Below are 20,842 nucleotides of genomic sequence, written 5' to 3'. Positions count from 1 at the left end.
GAGGTAGGACTAGGCCTCAGGTTAAGGACGATTGTAAGATCGCAGAATTTGGCCCATCACATCTGCACCGTGCTGTAAAGGTAAGTTACGCAGGAACTTTCTAATGACATTGAAAACACTACAACAACTGTTTATAACTCCATCATGTCACAATACGGAAGTACTAAAGACAATAACAGGACAGGACAATGTTTTATTCCAGACTAAACTAGCTGGAATCTGACAGCGTGCCATGTCTGTATTTAAGTGTGTGTGTGTGTGTGTGTGTAATACATTTTTGGAAGTGGTCTGGGGGGGGGGAAAGCCAAGGAGGCCCGGACGCTTGGCAACTCGAAAAATTGAGCCTGATGGGAAAATCTACAGACAGAAATCAAAAACAAAGGCTACGAATAAGTAACCATGACTTGCTAGGATTTGTTCAGAATGGGAAAAGGGACAAATAAACTCCACTGCAGCTTCTCACCTCTATCCACACCCTGTCACGTGCCTACTGATTCAACTGCATTTGGTCAAAGTCCCGCATCTTCAGTTAACTGAATTAACTTGGATCCCTACAGTGTAGAAGGAGGCCATTTAGCCCATCGAGTCTGCCTGACAAGAATCCCACCTAGGCCCTATCCCTGTAACCCCACATATTTACCCAGCCTAACCCATGCATTTCGGGACACTAAGGGGCAATTTAGCATGGCCAATCCACCTAACCCGCACATCTTTGGAGTGAGAGAGAGGAAAGCGGAGCACCCGGAGGAAACCCATGTAGACACGGGGAGAATGTGCAAACTCCACACAGACAGTCACCCAAGCTGGGAATCGAAGGCAGGTCCCCGGGGCTGTGAGGTAGCAGTGCTAACCACTGTGCTACCGTGCCACCCAACCCTCCCACCTCAATACATTAATGTTGCTGCTTCCGTGTTCCCCTGAAGCACTCATGAGTGTTTGGCGCTGAACTAGAAACCTTCATATGATTGATATCCTCACTCTGCTGCGTTAAACATGACCAGCTTGAATCTCCGCAGCCTCCCCTAGCTTGTTACCGACCAAACTTAATTACACACGTCTTGGGTACTCTGGCGAGTCCCAGCTTTATTGTGGATTTATTTTTCATGGAGAGATGGACAGCGCATCCCGGGAATGAGTGTCTTTGATTGGAACTGTCGTCGAGAGACAAATCTGATTTGAGGACTGTGGAAGGAGGAATGCAATAAAAAAAAACAGCAAGTAATGGGGAGAACGTGCATGAATTCTACCTGAAAGAAACATCGGGAGAAAGTATGTCAAAGCTACTTGACACTCGCCTGTAGATTTGACAGGAGCAGATTCTTATTTTAACCGTGTTTCTATTTTTAAATTGGCACCTCAGGTATAAAGCGCGTGACTGAAAAATCTGATAGGTAGGAACGAGTGAGGGTTGGCCACATATTCATTGCTTTCCCTGCAAGTTACCTCTACCATCTGTGTCGAAATATTCAGTGTCCCCAATCCAAACCTTTTTAACATTAAACCACAACCTGCTCTATTCCTCTTATGTTCCCAAAGTAGCCAATTGTCCTCATTTTGTTTTTTTTTGGATGCTGATGATTCCATCATTCCCACTTACTCCATCCCCGAGACCAATTCTTCCCTTAGAATCATAAAATCCTGAGAGTGCAGAAGGAGGCCATTCAGCCCATCGAGCCTGCGCCAACCACAATCCTACCCAGGCCCTATCCCTGTCACCCCATGTATTTACCCTCCCAGTCCCCCGACGCTAAATTTAGCAAGGCCAATCAACCTAACCTGCACATCTTTGGGCTGTGGGAGGAAACTGGAGGAAACCCGTGCAGACTTGGGGAGAATGTGCAAGTTCCACACAGACAGTGACCCGAGGCCAGAATTGAACCTGGGTCCCTGGCTGGCTGTGAGGCAGCAGGGCTAACCACTGTGCAATCCACTACCACTTTTTTTGTTCTGCGCCACCATTCTTTTAATCTTTTGACCACTCCTACCCTATCACAGACATTACCCCTCCTTCATTCCCACACCCCTTCTCCACCATCTCACCTCTCTCTCCTCAGTAGTTGCTGCAAACCATATGCCATCTCTTAACTCTATCCGGTTCCAATATGAGGTCCATGACCTGAATTGTTGGAATGTCTTGGACTCGGGTGGGATCTGCGGAGGAGTTAACTCGGATCCCAGATTCCCACCCCATTCACAGCATTTCCGATATCGACAGCTGCGTGGCAGATGGGAAATTGCAATCGTGCCAATCGGCTGTGCCATTTAAAGAGGCAGAGAAGGATAGGATGTCAAGAATTTCACCTTCATTGTCTCCAGAGGGCGGCACGGTGGCACAGTGGTTAGCACTGCTGCCTTATAGCACCATGGACCCGGGTTCGATTCCTGGCTTGGGTCATTGTATATGTGGCAAATACACATTCTCCCCGTGTCTGCATGGGTTTCCTTCGGGTGCTCTGGTTTCCTGCCACAGTCCGAAAGACATGCTAGTTAGGTGCATTGGCTATGCTAAATTCTCCCTCGGTGTACCCAAACAGGCGCCCAAGTGTGGCAGCTAGGGGATTTTCACAGTAACTTCATTGCAGTGTTAATGTAAGCCTACTTGTGACACTAATAAATAAACTCCAGAAGTTGGAGTTCATGTGACATGACTTGGTGCTGGAGGCGTGAACAGACTTTGAGGGGCAGGGGTAAAGAATTCAAAGCTTTTTATTGAGCTGTGTGAAGCAGTGAGTACAAAATTAAACTTCCCTCTGAGACAGAGGCTGGTGCCTGCCTCAGGGAAGAGACCCCTCAGGGAAGAGGGGCTGGGGTGGTCTGTAACAGGCCGAAGGCTCACCAGTGTGGACGCCTGCTCACCGCTCCTTGATTTGTCAGTCCAAGAGGCAGCATTACAGACTGCCAGTCTCACTGGGGTGAGGGGTGTGGAGGTCAGGAAGGAGGAACCTTTGCTGAAATGGCTCTTCACACATGTAAGGAAAAGGCAGTGGCAATGTTTGTGGCTTGACTCAAGGTGCCTGGGCATAAGGTGGCAGACCCTCACATTCAGACCAGCAAGAAGGAGAAGGATGAGTTATCACCCTAAATGAGGGCTCATCGGGATGGGTTCAGCATCCTGGCCATGGATCGGAGGCAGTGTAGGCAAAAGCTCAGGATATCTCGGGATATGGTAAGAGAAATATGTGCCACGTTTCTAGCAGACCCCGTGTCCTGAACAGTCAGTGCCCACGCCCTTCCATTGGCAGCTAAAGTTAACACTACCCTCAACTTTTATGCAGATTGGGTCTTTTCAGGGCTTTGCCATAGACCTCTGCAGCATCTCAGAGTCAGCTGTACACAGGTACATAGCAGCAGTCATGGATGCCCACTTTGCCATGATAGGAGAGTTCATTCAGGTGGCACAGTGGTTAGCACTGCTGCCTCACAGCGCCAGGGATCCGGGTTCAATTCCAGCTTCGGGTCACTGGGACTTATATGTGATTCCAGAGCCACATCAATGTGGTTGGCTCTGAAATGCCCTCGGGAATGGGTAACAAATACCAGTCCATGTAGCGAAGCCCACACCCCATAAACTAATAATAAAAAGAATTAACATTCAGCGACATGATGGCACAGTGTTTAGCACTGCTGCCTCACAGTGCCAGGGATCCAGGTTCAATTCCCCCAGTAACAAGATCCTGGGGGTTACCATTGACCAGGAACTGAACTGGACCAGCTATATGAACACATATAAACAGGTCAAAGGCTAGGAACCCTGTGGGGCGTAACTCACCTCCTGACCAAAGCCTGTCCATCATCTACAAGTTACAAATCAGAAATGTGATGGAATACTCTCCATGTGTCTGGATGAGTGCAGCCCAACAACACTCAAGAAGCTCGACACCATCCAGGATAAAGCTGCACGTTTGATTGGTTTCCATCCACCACAATCAAAATTCAGTACCACTACCACTGACACACAGTGGCTGCAATGTGTACCGTCTACAAGTGTACCAGCAACTCACCAAGGTTCCTTCAACAGCACCTTGCAAACCTGCAAATTCAGCTGACTGGAAGGACAAGGGCAGTTGATGCAGAGGGACACTAAGACTGGAAGGTTTCCTGCAAGCTGCACACCGCTGAGGCTTGGAGCAAAAATACTATTGTTGGGTAAAAGCCCTGTGCTCACCTCCTACCAGCACTGCGGATGTACCTACACCACATGGACTGCAGTGACTCATGAAGGCAGCTCACCACCGCCTTCCCAAGGGCAATTAGGGATGGGCATCAAATGTTGACATAGGCAACGATACCTACATCCCGTGACTGAATAGATAACCAAGAAATGAAGCCAACCAACTCGTGGCCAAATCGTTCACAGCATCACATGTAACATCCACAATGGTCACTGTGGAAGCTTCACCAGGGTTAGCTCAGGGAATGCAACACGTGAAAGGACAAAGTTCAGTCATCTCCAACAATTACAATGTTACCCAAAAGGCTTATTTCAGTCAGGGCGTGAGAGTTCGCCACTGTTCACTGAGGGAGACTGTTTGGTATTATGTCAGGAAGGGGGAAAGGTGGTAAAGGGCTTGATAGAGGTGGGTCCAAGCAGCACCAGAAGGTGCTCCGTGACAATATTCAAGGTATTACCAAGCCTGCCATCTGGCGTCTGACTCGCCGCAGAGGAGTCAAGCACATCTCCGGCTTGATCTATGAGGAGGTCCGTGGGGTGTTGAAGGTGTTTTTGGAGAATGTGATCAGGGACTCGGTGACCTACACTGAACACGCCAAGCGCAAAACGGTGACCCCCATGGATGTGGTGTACGTGTTAAAGCACCAAGAGCGGACCCTGTATGGTTTTGGTGGTTGAGGATAGTATAAAGGGGAACAGAGACTTAAAAACCATTAAGGGAGAATTTTCAGAAACATCACTGACCTCATCTTAGGACTATGGGTGGGCCTTCACGGAAGGGATTGCCGATTCTCCCTCAGTGTACCCCAGCCTCCTGAGAGTCCCCAAAGGGTGAAAATGAGAGGCTCCAATGGCCCAGAATTCACACATCCCATGGGTGACTGCCATCCGCAGTGAAAGTACTCTCCAATTTAACTATGATGAATCTCCATGGCCTCACAGTGCAGAGGGTGACTGAGCGTTGGACTTCTGTCTGTAATCTTCACTGACACTGGTAAGAACGTGAAGTGTTAACTTTACCTTGTTATCGTGCATGCCCCTCAACAAGTATAGACCGATATATTGTTCCTTTGGTTTCTATGGTGTATCTATAAACACTGGAAAAGGCATACTTGACAGTATGAGTATACCATCACATATAAGCCTATCAGCGCTTGAGTTGCCGTGATGCCCTCTGCCTGTAGTCACTCCTACATGGTGCCCCCTCCTCAGTGTTGCCTCAAACGAGGCGGAGGCAGGTTGCTCACCTCTCTGTCTGGAAGGCATTGAGGAGCATTGTGGCCAGCCTCTTTATGCCGGCACCCATTTGGCATCTACGTGAGACTGCAGCATGTGAACTCGCACAGGGGCAGTCATGATCACTGGAGCACGGGCTACGGATGGACGAGCCGGAGAGGCTGTGGAAAATGAGTGTGCCAGGAATGCTCATGCCATCCTCATCCTCCCTGGTAACCTCCTGAGCCCTGCGCTGGCTTTCAGGGTGGTTATGTGATGCAGTGATCCTGCAGCCGTTGTCCATTCCAGCATCCTTTCGGCCCATCAGCGGGGTATTTAGCTCTTCATGTCCCGTCCATGGAAGGCTCTGCTCAAACTCTGAAGTCCAGGCTATTGACTGAGTGTTGTTTCCTCTGCAGGATTTTGCACTGCTCTTGTATTCATTGGAGTGACGCTGCATGGGAGTCCCCACGAGATGGGCCATTCTCGTGTGGTCAGAACTTCGAGATGAGGCCTGGCTCACACCCCGATGGACTTGCAGTGCATGGGCCGTATTGCCTTAGAGAGATCTGCTTGAGGCCTACACATTGGCTTCTTCTGAGCCAAGTACTGAGCCCCCCTAATGTGATTCCTGAGGCCAACGCCAACCACAGCATCCTAGTCACAGCTCTCCTTCCACTGGGAGGGGGGGAGAACCGCAGATGTTTATAACTTTCCTACCTCCTCCTGCCCTGAAACCAACAAAACGTGTTATCGATTCTAAGGGTCGCGCTCGCCCCAAAACCAGAAAATCCCATTGAAGATCAACAGATCTTTGCAAGGTCTGCACACCTGTCCCCCACTCTTTACCATACCCGTAGAGGGTGGGACAGGACGATTTCCCCTAAATGCACACCGCTTCCCTCCCCGGTGTTAGTGCCTATGCTAGAGGATTGTGGGATGGCGTTTCCTTGGACATCTTTTCCTTCTCCAGATGTCAGACGAATGGGGGGGGGCGGGGGTTAGGGGTGGTGATGGGATCTGTGGGAGACACAACAGGACATTTTATATATATAACTAGTGCCATCTTGGGTCAGTGTGAGGGCACGTGTAGTTACAGAATAATATCAGAAACCATTCGAGCCAAACAGTTGGTCTGATACCTTTCCTTGGTGCTCTACCTTGCATCAGCTGCTCATTATGGCCAGTCCACCTCCACCATGGTGAATAACCATCACCCTGACCAATGAAGTCAAGCTTTAGAGTGCTTATAACACTGTCTTTGGCACCTGCATGGGCAATTCACCATCACCAACACTGGCTTGGAAGGGTATATCACCCATTGGCAAGGTCCTCTCCTCCACTTCATGAATTGCTCTCAGCAATGGACTCCCACCCCCTGCTCTGGCCACCTCCTTTGCAATTCACATTCCCTTCTCCTGCAAATGATCAATAAAGACAAGTTTAAGGACGTTGACTCCAGGTACAAGCTTAATCTATTTGGAAGTGTTTCAAAATGGGCTTTCCATTGCCACCCTTGACTGCTTGAACACGCAAAAGTGTCACATCCATTAGGTCATCCTTGACACGGGGGAGAAGGGAATCAATTGTGTTGTCCCATCTAATATTTCATTCACCAGGCACCCAAACCAAATGGAAATGCATTCTTCTATTAGACAACTGACTGGGCCCAAGCAGAACAGATCTTTCAACTGCTTGTGGCATTATTTCCAAGACTTTTGCTGGGGTGGCACAGTGGTTAGCACTGCTGCTTTACAGCGCCAGAGGCCTGGGTTCAATTCCGGCCTTGGGTGACTGTCTGTGTGGAGTTTGCACCTTTTCCCTGTGTCTGCTGGGTGCTCTGGTTTCCTCCCACACCCCAAAGATGCATAGATTACATAGATTGTACCTTGGTGTCCAAAGATATGTAGGTAAGTGGATTGGCCATAGAAAATTGCTCTTTAGTGTCCAAAATTGAGTATGTCGATGGATTGGTCTTACTAAATTGCCCCTTAGTGTACTAAAATGTGTAGGTTAGGGGGATTAATTGGATAAATATGTGTGATTATAGGGATAGGGTGGGGGTTGGTGTGCTTGCATAAGATGCTCTGTTAGAGTGTCAGTGAAGACGCGATGGACTGAATGGCCTCCTTCTGCAGTGAGACGATTCTATGACTGAATGAGCTCACCCCTGGTTGCTATTTTTTGACAGGCTGTCTGGGTAATGTCAAAGTTCTGGATACAGTTTCTGTCCAACTTTCAACGCCCAGGTTTCCGTGTCCTGGTCACAAAGACTGGGTACAATTTATCCGCGAGACGTATCCATTTGCACTACTCCATGATATCCCAGAACAATGGGTAAAACACATGAAAGATCTCTGGGGAAGGAATCCCTACATAATTTGGGTGCCTGATTGCCAGCTGACATCTTCCCATTCTGTGATCTCCTGTGGCTCAAAGAGCCTTTCTCATCCATTACTAGAGAATCCAGGGCCGTCCTGGAGGCTTGGCCACCCTCCTTGTGTTTGCGTCTGAGCATCTGGAGCTTATCCCAATGTCATAATGCTCATTTCACTTGGGGTCGCACTGTGTTGTAACCTGCTGCAGCTGCCAAGGTGCAGGCATCAACTTAACTGGGTTGTGGTGGATCTTTGACAACAGAGAATGATTGCTGTGTGGACACAGCGGTCAGCACTGCTGCCTCAAAGCACCAGGGGCCTGGGTTCAATTCCGGCATTGGGTCACTGTCTGTGTGGAGTTTGCACATTCTCCTCGTGTCTGCATGGGTTTCCTCCAGCTGCTCTGGTTTCCTCCTACACTCCAAAGATATGCGGGTTAGATGGATTGGCCATGCTAAATTGTCCCTTAATGTCAGAAGGAATTAGCAGGGTAAATACAGGCACATTTTGGGCCTGGGTGAGATTGTTGTTGGTGCAGACTCAATGGGTCAAATGGCCTCCCTACTGCACTGTAGATTCTAAGATACTCTTCCCAAATATCCAATGGTCAGACTTCCCAATCTAAAATTTCCTACAAAGGGCATTACCAATTGCATGAAAAACTAGTTGGACAAAATGTTCAACTTCCACTCACCTGATGGCTTTTGAAGTGTTCTCCCACATGGGCCCTGTGGACCCTTGACAACTTCCCTTCCTCTGCAGTGACTGACTTCCTGGGGCAGCCCTTTAACGTGGGGCTTGTGGAGTGAAAAGACCGTCTCCTAATTAATGCGACCCCTCTAGGCAGTGTTTCTGGGGCCCACCAGCACCCGCGCCCACACCCCTGCCAATGAAATCGTGCCTCTGGAGCCACTGATTTTCCAGAGGCGGGCACTCGGAGCTGGGAATTTTTCCGATTCCTGATATCCACCCAAAGGATGAAAATCCAGGCCATTGATCCTCTCTCCACTGAAACTGCTGGATTTACTCAGTTTCTATGAATTATCTTTGAATGGGGTTTTCCTCCTTTGAATGTTCTCTTGGTCAAAGTACATCCTGAACCATGTCCCTGTGGAAACTAAACTGTTTGAAGTAGAGCATTTGCATCAATTAACAGCTCTAAGTAAGGTTAGATGTAAAATTCAGGATGACTGTTAGGAATATTTTAGAGCTTTAGTGCTAGTGATTGTCAAAATTCACCCTTAATTGTGATCCATGAGTTGGGCTAGAAATTCCATCTCAAGGGAAAGAATTGACACGCACACGATCAACTCAACAAATACCAAGTTGTATGTGCACTGTGGCACAGGGGTTAGCACTGCTGCTTCACAGTGCCAGGGACCTAAGTTTAGTTCCCGGATTGGGTAACTGTTTGTGTGGAGTTTGCATGTTCTCCCCGTGTTGCGTGGATTCCCTCTGGGTGTTCCAGTTTCCTCCCAAAGATGTGCACATTTAGATGGATTGGCCATGCTAAATTGCCCCTTAGCATCTAAAGATGTGTCAGTTAGGGGAATTAGCAGGGTAAGTAAGAAAGGTTACGGGGATAGGGTGGAGGAGTGGTCATGGGTAAGATACTTTGTCGGAGAGTTGGTGCAGACTTAATGGGCTGAATGGCCTCCTTCTGCTTTGTAGGGATTCTACGATCAGCCCACATCAACTGCCCACAGTCTCTATGTTGTAAGGTTTGGAAAATGCTGGATCAAAGGTCACCTGTTCCTCCCAACCAGGCTACGCTGACGGTACATTAAGTCTCAAAGTGCTAAACTTGGTTTTGACGAGATCTGTCCCTCGAGGGGTTGGCAAACATGATGCTCGGAAATTGCACGTTCATGACCAAAAGACAGCCATACAATTAGAATATGACGGAGTGGGAGCACTGGTTTGTAATGGGATGTGGCTATGGCATGCCGATTAACAGAACTGGGTTTACTGGTGAACTCAAAAGCCATTAACACTGTTCAGTCAACACACAAAAGAAACAGACAGGATTGATGCACATTGATAGCTGAGGTCCAGGGGCGCTCACCTGTGATCCCACCTGAGGGACATCGTGTGTAGGACGGACCCCACCCAGGAAGGAAACAAAAAGGAGAAAAAAAAAGAGTTGAAAATGGTCCAAGGAATTTCCAGTTTAATTTTGACTTGATCATTTCCTCACTGTCTGGCTGCCAGCTATCTTTTAATCCAGAAAAAAAAACATTCACAGTTCCCCCCCACCCCGCCACCAATCATTGATCAAATGTCACGCCCAGCAGCATGTTTGTGTTAGGATACAAGGCCAACTCGAAAGGACCTGGCAACCCGCTGCAGAAGCAAATCCTCTAATTGTTTCTTTCCTGCTCCACAGTGCTAATAAAACCATCATCACTGCACATAACTGGTGTCTTTCCAATCACGGGCCTGATCAAAGCTGATACCCCAAGGTTGCCACATCAACGTTTGTGCTTGTCTATGTAACACATGTCAATCAGTGCCATTCTGTACGCAACACACCCTAACCATTGGTCACTCCTGGTGTAAGATGCCCCAACATCTGTCATTCCCGGTGTAAGGCACCCAAATCTGTCATTTCCCATGTGGGGTGATCCAACATCTGGAACTTTCTGTGTGTGATACAAAGGGCGGCACAGTGGTTAGCACTGTTGCCTCACAGCGCCAGGGATCCAGGTTCAATTCCCAGCTTGGGTCACTGTCGATATGGAGTCTGCACGTTCTCCCCGTGTCTGTGTGGGTTTCCTCTCACAGTCCAAAGATGTGTGGGTTATGTTTACTGGCTGTGCTAAATTGCCCTTAGTATTGGCGGATTACAAATACCTGGGGTTACAAGGATAGGGCCTGGTTGATATTGTTGTCCATGCAGGCTTGATGGGCTGAATGGCCTCTTTCTGCACTGCAGATTCTGTGATATGATACCTCAACATCTGTCATTCCTTGTGTAAAACAACCTAATCTAAAGTTTGTTTATTAATGTCACAAGTAGGCTTACATTAACACTGCAATGAAGTTACAGTAACAATCCCCTAGTTGCCTGTTCAGCTACGCTGAGGGAGAATTTAGCACGGCCAATGCACCTAAGTAGCACGTCTTCCAGACTGTGGGAGGAAGCCGGAGTGTCTGGAAGAAACCCACGCAGTTGGGGAGAAAGTGCAGACTTCATACATTGACACAAGTCGCGAATCGAATCGGGTCTCAGGCGCTGTGAAGCAGCCACCACTATGAGGCAGCGACCACTGTGCCACCACGCTGCCCTCTGTCATTTCCTGTGTGAGGTGAGCCAAATCTGGAACTTTCAGTGTACCATAGAAGGCCTAAAGTGCAGAAAGAGGCCGTCTGGCCCATCAAGTCTGCATTGATTCTCTGAAGGAGCATCCCACCCAAGCCTTCCCCTCCACTCTATCCCTGTAACTCCATGCATTTACCATGGTTAATCCACCTAACCTACACATCTTGGCACACTAAAGGGCAATTCAGCATGACCAATCCACCCAGGTAGCACGTATTTCAGACTGTGGGAGGAAACCGGAGCACCCAGAGGAAACCCACGCAGACACGGGGAGAATGTGCAAACTCCACATAGTCACCCAAGGCCAGAATCGAACCTGGGTCCCTGACACCGTAACACAGCAGTGCTAACCACTGTGCGACCCTCAGCGATCTGTCATTCCCTATGTAAGGTCGTTGGGGATCAGACAATGCCATGATCAAAATGAATGGCGGAGCAGGCTCAATGTCTCTGTGTTTCTAACGCTATCCAACATCAGGAAGTTCCAGATGTTGGGTCGCATTACAACATTAGATCCCAACATCTGTCATTCCCTGTGTAAGAAACCTCTGCTATCTGCTGCTCATTCTGTAACATGCTACCGTTCTCTTTTGATGAAGTCATACTACCAATTTTCTGATCCTTTTCTGCATGACACATGAGGATATGTTATTTTCTGGGAAACACACTTCTATAATGCTATATGTAACATGCTCTTTCGAGTTGTTGCTCTTTTATCTCTGAGTCAGATGCTTGTGGATGTGTAAAGGCATGGCAGGATATTAGTGCATTATGCAAACAGACACATCGGTGAAGTGTCAAGTCATTCACGATGATTCCATTTGGAGCAAAGCCCAATTGAAGGCTCTGTCCTGATGAAAAGGTCACCTTGACCTTAACTCTGTTTCTCTGCACAGACACTGCCTGACCTGTTAAGCATCTCCGCCACTTTCCGTTCTTATTTCAGATTTTTGCATGTATGTTGCTTTTATTTTGAGGATATATTTGCCTATTGAGTTATTGTTAAAGATTGCATGTTCTTTGAAGAGCAGCGAACTCTCCTGGTCACCTGGCCAACATTCATCTCTTTACTAAGTAAGGAAGATTAATTATTCTTGAACTTAATTGCTGCTTGTGGGATCTTGCTATGCGCAAACTAACTGTCATACATGCATACGTAACTCACCGTAAAGAAATATTTTGAGATATTTACCAGTTACAGCCTAAATATAAATTCAAGTCTTAAACACTCCCAGGCCTCAGTAATTTTTTAAGGTACTTAATATGCTATTTACAAGGGGAAGTGATGGTCTAGTGATTAGACTATTAATCTAAAAATTCAGCTAATGTTCTGGGGATCTGGGTTCAAATCCCGCCACAGAAGGTGGTGGAATTTGAATTCAATAAAAAATATCTGGAATTAAGAATTTACTGATGACCATGCAACCATTGTCAATTATCGGAAAAACCCATCTGGTTCACTAATGTCCATGATGTGGAGATGCCGGCGTTGGACTGGGGTAAACACAGTAAGAAGTCTAACAACACTGGTGTTGTCATTAATGTCCTTCAGGGGAGGAAATCTGGCCAACATGTACAGCAATGTGGTTGACTTTCAACTGCCCTCTGAAATGGCCTAGAAAGCCGTTTAGTTCAAAGGTGACTTGGGATGGCCAACCTGTGACACTTATGTTCGATGGATTAATAAAAAAAAGATTGCCAGCGATAATAGAATCATCGATGGCAAGGGATCGGGAGGTTTCTTGGGGAGGAACAGGGCTACATGTAACTCCAGGGCCACAGCAATAAAGTTGACTCTCAACTGCCCTCTGAACAAAGATAGGTAATATTGGGCAATAAGTTCTGACTGCACAAATGAATAACAAAAAATAAGACGCCTTCAGTTCTAAGCTTAGACAGGAGGAGCTCTATGGTTTTAGGGGTATTGTAGCTGAGTCAAATGTTATCCTTACTCAGCCTCCACCAATAGACAGGAGGCTTGGCTAAATCTTGACCTCATTTGCATTGTGGGATTCTGGCTAATTATCAGCACTTGCTGTCCCACTGAGTCCTGCCCCAATCAAATCTATGCACAAGAATATTACAATAACGCAGAGACTCAAAGAATGAGGCAAATAGGACAGAACTCTAAAATAACAATGAGGTGATCCATTTCTCCACTTCACAACATTCACTCCAGTTTTTATGTCTGCAGCCGCAGTTAGCATTGCTGCCTCACGGTACCAGGGACCCTGGTTCATTTCCTGGCTTGGGTCACTGTCTGCACGTTCTCTCTCTCTGCCTACGTGGGTTTCCTCTGGGTACTTTGGTTTCCTCCTACAGTTCAAAAGAAGAGCTGGTTAGGTGTGTTGGCCATGCTAAGTTCTCCCTCGGTGCACCCAAACAGGTGCTGGAGTGTGGTGGCGAGGTGATTTTCACAGTAACTTCATTGCAGTGTTAATTTAAGCCTACTTGTGACACTAATAAATAAACCTTAAACAGTTCACCCTATTTCAAGCTCCTTCTACACGTGCCGAGCCTAGGCTTCACCACGTTTAGCTCTGTGTGCAGTCATTCAATGATCATTTAGTTCATCCTGTTTCTCCATCTGTCAGCCTCACAGTAGTACTGGCACTGCATGGGGCAGGATACAAGCCAGTCTTGTAGTTATAGGAATCTTTGATTGACTCAAGATGAGGGGGCTCAGAGAAGTCCATGACTCACGTGCATATACAAACCTCAGAATATACAGTAGGGCAGTCACACAGAGAGCATTATAATAGGTGACGGTTCATTGAAATATAATCAATTGATATCACATTGGTGTGATATGGAAACTTGTCCCAAAGAGGATTCCATCCTTACGGTGGTGACTTGGTGGCATAGTGGTTAGCACTGCTGCTTCACGGTGCCAGGGACCCGGGTTCAATTCTTGCACATTCTCCCCATGTCAGCGTGGGTTTCCTACCGTTTCCTCACCCAATCCAAAGATGTGTGGGTTAGATTGATTGGCTATGCTAAAGTGTCCCTTAGTATCTCAGAATGTGTCGGTTTGAGGTATTAGCAGGGTAAATATGTGGGGTTACGGAGATAGGGGCTGGTTGGGATTGTTGTCAGTGCAGACTCGATGGGCCGATTGGCCTGCTTTTGCATTGTAGGGATTCTATTCTATAATTTTAACGATCATCTCATTGATCGTGTTCCGCTTATAAATTGTTCAGCTTTTAATGTCCCTTTCTAAAGCTCAAATGTGCTAAGCCATGGTGACCAATCGGTTTCTCGTAATTCCAGGTTTATAGCCAATCGATATTAACTCAATTAGACAGAGCGTTGGTGAGGCCAAGGCCATGATATCAATCTCGTAAACTTCCTCTGAACCACCTCCAACACACTTACATCCTCCCTTAACGAAGGAGACCAAAACTGCACACAGCATTCGAAACGTGAGCTGGATTTTCCAATCTCGCCAGCGGCTGGGATTCTCCAGTCCCGCTGCTATGAATGGGAATCTGGCTGAGGGCCAAAGTTCTCCACTCTCGCTGATGGTGGGGCGAAGGAGACAGGAGAACTTGGAATGAGCGGGTTGCCATATGCAGAGAGGTTGGGCAGACTGGAGTTAAGAAGAGTGAGGGGTGGCGGAGGGGATTTTGCAGTTTATAACATCCTGTAAGGTCCTGACAAGGTAAAAGTACAGAGGACGTTTCCTCTTGTCAATGAGTCCAGAGCTGGGGGTGGGGGGGCACTGTTTTAAAATTAAAGGTCACCCTTATAGGCCAGAGAGGAGGAGAATTCTTTTCTCTCAGAGGGGTGCACAACTTTGGAAAGTGCTGCCTCAGCGGGAGTACAGGTGGGGTCACATAAAACATTTAAGGTGGAGGTGGATAGTGTCCTGTGTTATGCAAGAGGCTCAGAGGTCACTGGGGACAGATGGGAATGTGGAATTTGAAACACAAACACACCAATCATAATCTTACTGAATAGTGGAGCAGGCTCGAGTAGCCAAATGTTTGCAATGTATAAGCGAATAGTTGCCGATGATATCTACGCAGATTATATATTAATGAAGGATACCTGTATTAGACACTCAAGATAAGAGAGGGATGGCACGGTGGCACAGTGGTTAGCATTGCAGCCTCACAGGGCCAGGGACCCAGGTTCAATTCTGGCCTTGGATGACTGTCTGTGCAGAGTTTGCACGTTCTCCCCACCTCTGCGTGGGTTTCTCCTGGCTACTCTGGTTTCCTCCCACAGTTCAAAGATAAGTTTAAGTACATGTGTTAGTGTCACAAGTGGGCTTGCATTAACACTGCAATGAAGCTACTGTGAAAATCCCCTAGTCGGCACATTCCGTGCCTGTTTGGGTGCATTGAGGGAGAAAATGGCATGGCCAATGCACCTAACCAGCATGTCTTTTGGACTATGGGAGGAAACCGGAGCACCCAGAAGAACATTACGCAGGCATGGGGAGAATGTGCAGACTCCACACAGTGATCCAAGCCAGGTTACTGGGTCAGATATGCAGAATAGGTGGATTGGATATGATAAATTGCCCCTTATCATCCAAAATGTGTAGGTTAGAGGGATTAGTGGGGTAAATACATGGGGTTGCGGGCATAGGGCCTGGGTAAAGGCACTCTTGGAGAGTCGGTGCAGACTCAATGGGCCTCCTTTTGCACTGTAGAGATTCTACAATATTCCTGGAAATTGAACAATGTGTTGGAATGTGACAGCGGTAGATTGCTACTCAAAGAGTTAGTTTTCTGATAAATTACATACACAGAAGGGAACATATCAGAAACTGCTAAAGAAGGATTTGGGTGCCGTGGTAATCCTAAATCACACTTTTCTTATCTGCACAGGCCGCAGACGTTGCTTCCACTGCTGGCCACATCTCCAACTTCAGCAACCTCATGGAAGGCTGATCATTCGTAATGTAGGGGACAGATTGGAAAACAGTAGGAGAGCTGGGGAAACAAATTAAGAAGTGGAAGGTGGATAACACCGAGCTGGAGAGTTTTTATAAGCACCCCTCGGAGGGAGGGGATGCTGAGGTTCCCAACTCTGTGAAGTTCTGGCAAAAGATTAGCCCGGTTGGGAGTGTCGAATCTCAATGTGTGCAAACGCGTGGCAGGAGAAAAACACGAGGGAAGGCATCTTCACGGTTTGAAAGAAACAGGGAAGAAAAGTACCGGCAAAGCACTGATAAATAGGAATATCGATTAACAAAAACCACAACCAATGCATCCGTGTTAGCTTGTCTGACTCATTCACCACCTCTTAATTGAGCGATATTAGAAAATGCAATTATCTTTTTTTTATCCGTGATAGTTCATCAGCTCATCTGTGCTTAGAAAAAAAACATTGGATTGTCCAAACATCTGAATCAAACAAATTAAATAGCCCAGCAGAGTAGAAGACAACGCAAAACATCAGGAAATTAGAATTCTGCAGCTTCGAATTTGGACAAGTCTGAATTAAAAAGGTATGAACATCATCCGTTAATTATATATGGGCACATTCTTAAAAAAAGATTTAAAATGGTTAAAAAGTCAAGCTGTTACACTGTAATTCACTAGAACTGAAATGGCTTGCAGGGAAAAATGCTAATTAATTCAATTAATCTGTATAGCTTAGCTGAAATCAATGAGATCCACATAGCATTGATTTGCATTTAATTTTCATACAAATAGTAACATCTTAACTCTTACCCAAAGGAAATGCGCATTTGACAAGTTAATAATTGATGTTGGAAACAGGGGATTGGAATTAGACTGTCGCCAATATAATGGTTTATGGGTTCCTTCTCTCAACCAAGAATTGGAAATGGGAATATGTTATATTCTGAGCTGAGGGGCCCTGACGTATCTAAGTGAGAGCTGGCTCTCATGGGATAAATGTAGCCCACCAGAATATCAGCCCAGGGAGACTGAGGGCCAGGACTTTCCAGCTGCACTCGTCCCAAGGCTGGAAATCCTGCCTGAGGTCAAGGGACTTTTGCACGGTCTGCACCCGCCCCCCCCCAGTTCCTATGGCGGGCAGGATGGAAAAATTCTGGCCTGAGCTTCTATAATGTGAGGGTCCTTGAAGGTTTAATTCCCTTTGCATTCTTCAGGTTAAAATGGTCAACTTGACATGGAGCATTCCACACCAGAGCGCAATATGAGCATGACAGTGCCATGGTTATCATGGAAACCCTACAGAGCAGAAGGAGGTGGTTTGGTCCATCAAGTCTGCACTGATTCTCTGACAGAGCATCCTACCTAGGTTCTATCTCCATAACCCCATGTATTTACCCTGATAGTCCCCCTCATACATCTTGGGACACCAAGGGGCAATTTAGCATGAGCAGAGATGGTTATGGAGAGAGGTGAATAACAGTTGGAGGGTCCCAGATAAAGTGGATAGAAGAACAGAATGATAGAATACCTACAATGCAGAAGAAGGCTGTTTAGCCTATCAATTCGTCACTGGTTCTCAAATGGAACATCTTACCCAGGTATCCCAGTAACCCCTTGCATTTACCATGGATAATTCATCTGACCTACACATCCTGGAACACTAAGGGATAATTTATCATAACCCACACATCTTTGGACTGTGAGAGGAAACCGCAGTACCTAGACGAAACCCACACAGACACAGGGAGAACGTACAAACTCCACACCGACAATCACCCAAGGCCGGAATTGAACCTGGGTCCCTGGTGCTTGAGGCAGCAGTGGTTCGCTGTGCCACCCCTATGTTAAATTTCTGGACTAGTCATCCAGAGGTCTGGTCCAGAGACGAAAACAGAGAATGCTGGAAAAGCTCAGGAGGTCCGGCAGCATTTGTGGAGAGAGAAAAGAGTTAACATTTGAAGTCTGTTTGACTCTTCTTCAGAGTTAATGATAATGAGGAAGAGTCTAAACAAACTCAGAATGTTAATTCTATTTTCTCTCTCTACAAATGCTGCCAGACTGGCTGAGCTTTTCCAGCATTTTCTGGTTTGGTTTCAGATTCCAAACACCTGAAGCACTTTGATTTTATTTTATTGACCTCACCAAAGAATGTAAAACTTAATTCATTCAATAAATCTGGAATCAAAATCTAATGTCATTATATGGTGACCATGATTGTCATAAGAACCAATCTCCTTGATTAATGTCCTTTGGAGGAACATCTGCCATCTTTACACAGTCTGGTGTCCACGTGACTCCAGACTCACTGCAATATGGGCGATTCTCACATGGCCTGTGGAATAGCCCAGCAGGGCCCATCACTTTGATCAAGAAGGCAGCTCACCATTGCCTTCTCAGGAGCAATTAAGGATTGGCAAGAGATGATAGCCTCACCAAAGAAGGCCACATCCTGTGGAGTAACATTTTTAAACAAGAATTGCCTCCACCAGCAAAGATGAAGGATGGAAACTGGCTCCAATTTCAGCACCAACTTTTGTTTTATTCAGTCATGTGATGTGGGCATCGCTGGCTGAAGTGACCATCTCTAATTGCCCTTGAAGGGGCAGTTAAGAGCCAACCACATTGCTGTGGCTCTGGAGCCACATGTAGGCCAGATTGAATAAAGATGATAGATGTCCCTCACTCAAGGACATTCGTGAACCAGATGAGTTTTTACAGCGATCAACAACAGTTTAATGGTCATAATTTGACTTTTACCTCCAAATTTCCATTGAATTCAACGTTCACCATCTGCCATGGTGGGATTTGAACCCAGGTCCTGAGTATTACTATTGGTCTCTGGATTTCTTAGTCCAATGCAACATCACTACACCACTGCCTCCCTTGATAGCCAACTGATGGGTTTCCATTGAATATTTTTTAGTTTAAGTTTATTTATTGTCATTAGTAGGCTTACATTAACACTGCAGTGAAGTTATTGTGAAAATCCCCTAGTGTCCGCATTCCAACACCTGTTTGGGGACGCTGAGGGAGAATATTGCACGGCTAATGTGTCTGACTAGCACATTTTTCGGAGTGTGGGGGAAACCGGAGCACCCAGAGGAAACCCACACAGACACGGAAAGTGCAAACTCCGCACAGTCAGTGACCCAAGCCGGGAATCGAACCCGGGTCCCTGGCACTGTGAGTGCTAACCACTGCGCCACCAAATTTTCCCAATGTGCTATTTTACTGGGTTGGTTTTAGTGGGTTAATGATTCCTCCTTTTCACATAAACAAACAAGTAAGGAGATGGCAATAGCCTGTACAGAATAAAGGAAGTTAAATATCTAGGAATATAGGAGCAAGGGGCACAAATCCTGTACTGGTGGGGAAGTGGAGAGCCCTACTAGATTAAAACTGATTTTAAATCCTTTTACACAGAGAGGAGAGGACTGACTGGGTTTAGAAGCAGAGTAAAGCTTCTGTTTTGACTTTCATTTTGTTTTTCTCCATCTCCCCAGAGGCATGGACACAGGAACACATTTGAAGTCATATTAAATACTTGTGCTGTGCCGAGAATGGGCACGCAGGCTCCAGCCATCATCTCCTATTTACTTGGTCGCTGTTTTGTAATTAGCAGTTCAATTTAAAATCAATAACATTTTCATCCAGACAAATGGAAAACATAAGTTCAATTCCACCCTCCGATGCACACACGCACACAGCACCGCCAGGAGCAGAGGTGCTTACTATCTGTCTAAACACTCAGCTTTGATTGCCAATAGGACGCTACTGCAAAAACAAAAGGCAAAAGGACACAATGTCACCAGGGGCACGGCAGCTGAGAACAAACAGACCAGAAATGGTTTAAAATCTGAAACAAAAGTCGAAAGTCCCAGAAGCGCCCAGCAGCTCTGTCAGAATCTGAAAACGGAAAAAGACAAGTCAATGTTTTGGACGTCAGCCCTTTGTCAGAACTGAAGGATCCGATCAGGACACACAGCCGCTGGCTCTGTCCATCTGGAAATTCAGTAAGAAGTCCCACAACACCAGGTTAAAGTCCAACCAATTTATTTGATAGTAAACCCCGCAAGCTTTCGGGGTTTGCCCCTTCGTCAGGTGAACGGAGAGTTCTGGCCTCAGTCGGAGCATATAACAGCACACAGATTACTGATTACTAAGGCGGCCTTCACGACAGCACAGAGTCGCTGAGCAGAGACTGATGGCCAAGGTTCAGACACATGAGGACGGCCCCAACCGGGATCCTGGGTTCATGTTGCACTATCTGTAACCCCCATGACCTGCCTGGGGTTGCACTTACTGTACTGTCTGGAGACAATACACATCTCTTTAACCTATGCCTAACACTCTTTCCACTCACACTGTCTGCAGCTTTAAGACTTGAATAGCAGGTTAGTTGTAAAGACTCGCATTCTAATCAGTAATCTGTAAACTGTGTGCGCGCTGTCTGAGGATAGAACTCTCCATTCACCTGATGAAGGGGCAAACCCTGAAAGTTTGTGAGTTTACTAGCAAATAAATTGGTTGGACTTTAACCTGGTGTTGCGAGACTTCTTACTGTGTTCACCCCAATCCAATGCCAGCATCTCCACATCTGGGAAATTGCCAGAAACAGAAGTGGAAAATTGATAGTGCATTTCCACTGCAACTCTGACTCTGCAAAGTGAATCATGCCCTGCATTGACATTAATCTTTGTGGAAGAGTCTGATGCTGGGGCCTAGAACAGTTCAGGAACCCAGCGATGTGAGGACCACCCCCCCTCCCCAAGGTGGTGACTTGGATTTGACTTCACATGGATGTAACACCAGCAGGAAGAAAGCTGGAGATCGGTTTATTTCCTCTTGACCCTTCCCTCCCTAGCTCAGGGGCCACTGA

The 20,842-nt window shown here is 46.7% G+C and overlaps 1 protein-coding gene across 2 annotated transcripts in view; it reads right to left on the bottom strand.

Annotated features, from left to right (window-relative positions):
• Positions 1-20,842, bottom strand: part of ajap1 (adherens junctions associated protein 1) — a 269,987-nt gene that overhangs the window by 69,626 nt on the left and 179,519 nt on the right. The gene's annotated exons all lie outside the window — the stretch shown is intronic.

The sequence above is a fragment of the Carcharhinus amblyrhynchos genome, chromosome 30, assembly GCF_965287045.1.
Source record: "Carcharhinus amblyrhynchos chromosome 30, sCarAmb.v2.hapA, whole genome shotgun sequence".
NCBI lineage: Eukaryota > Metazoa > Chordata > Chondrichthyes > Carcharhiniformes > Carcharhinidae > Carcharhinus > Carcharhinus amblyrhynchos.
Note: the sequence above shows the minus strand (reverse complement) of the source record. Positions and strands in the feature narration are given on the sequence as shown.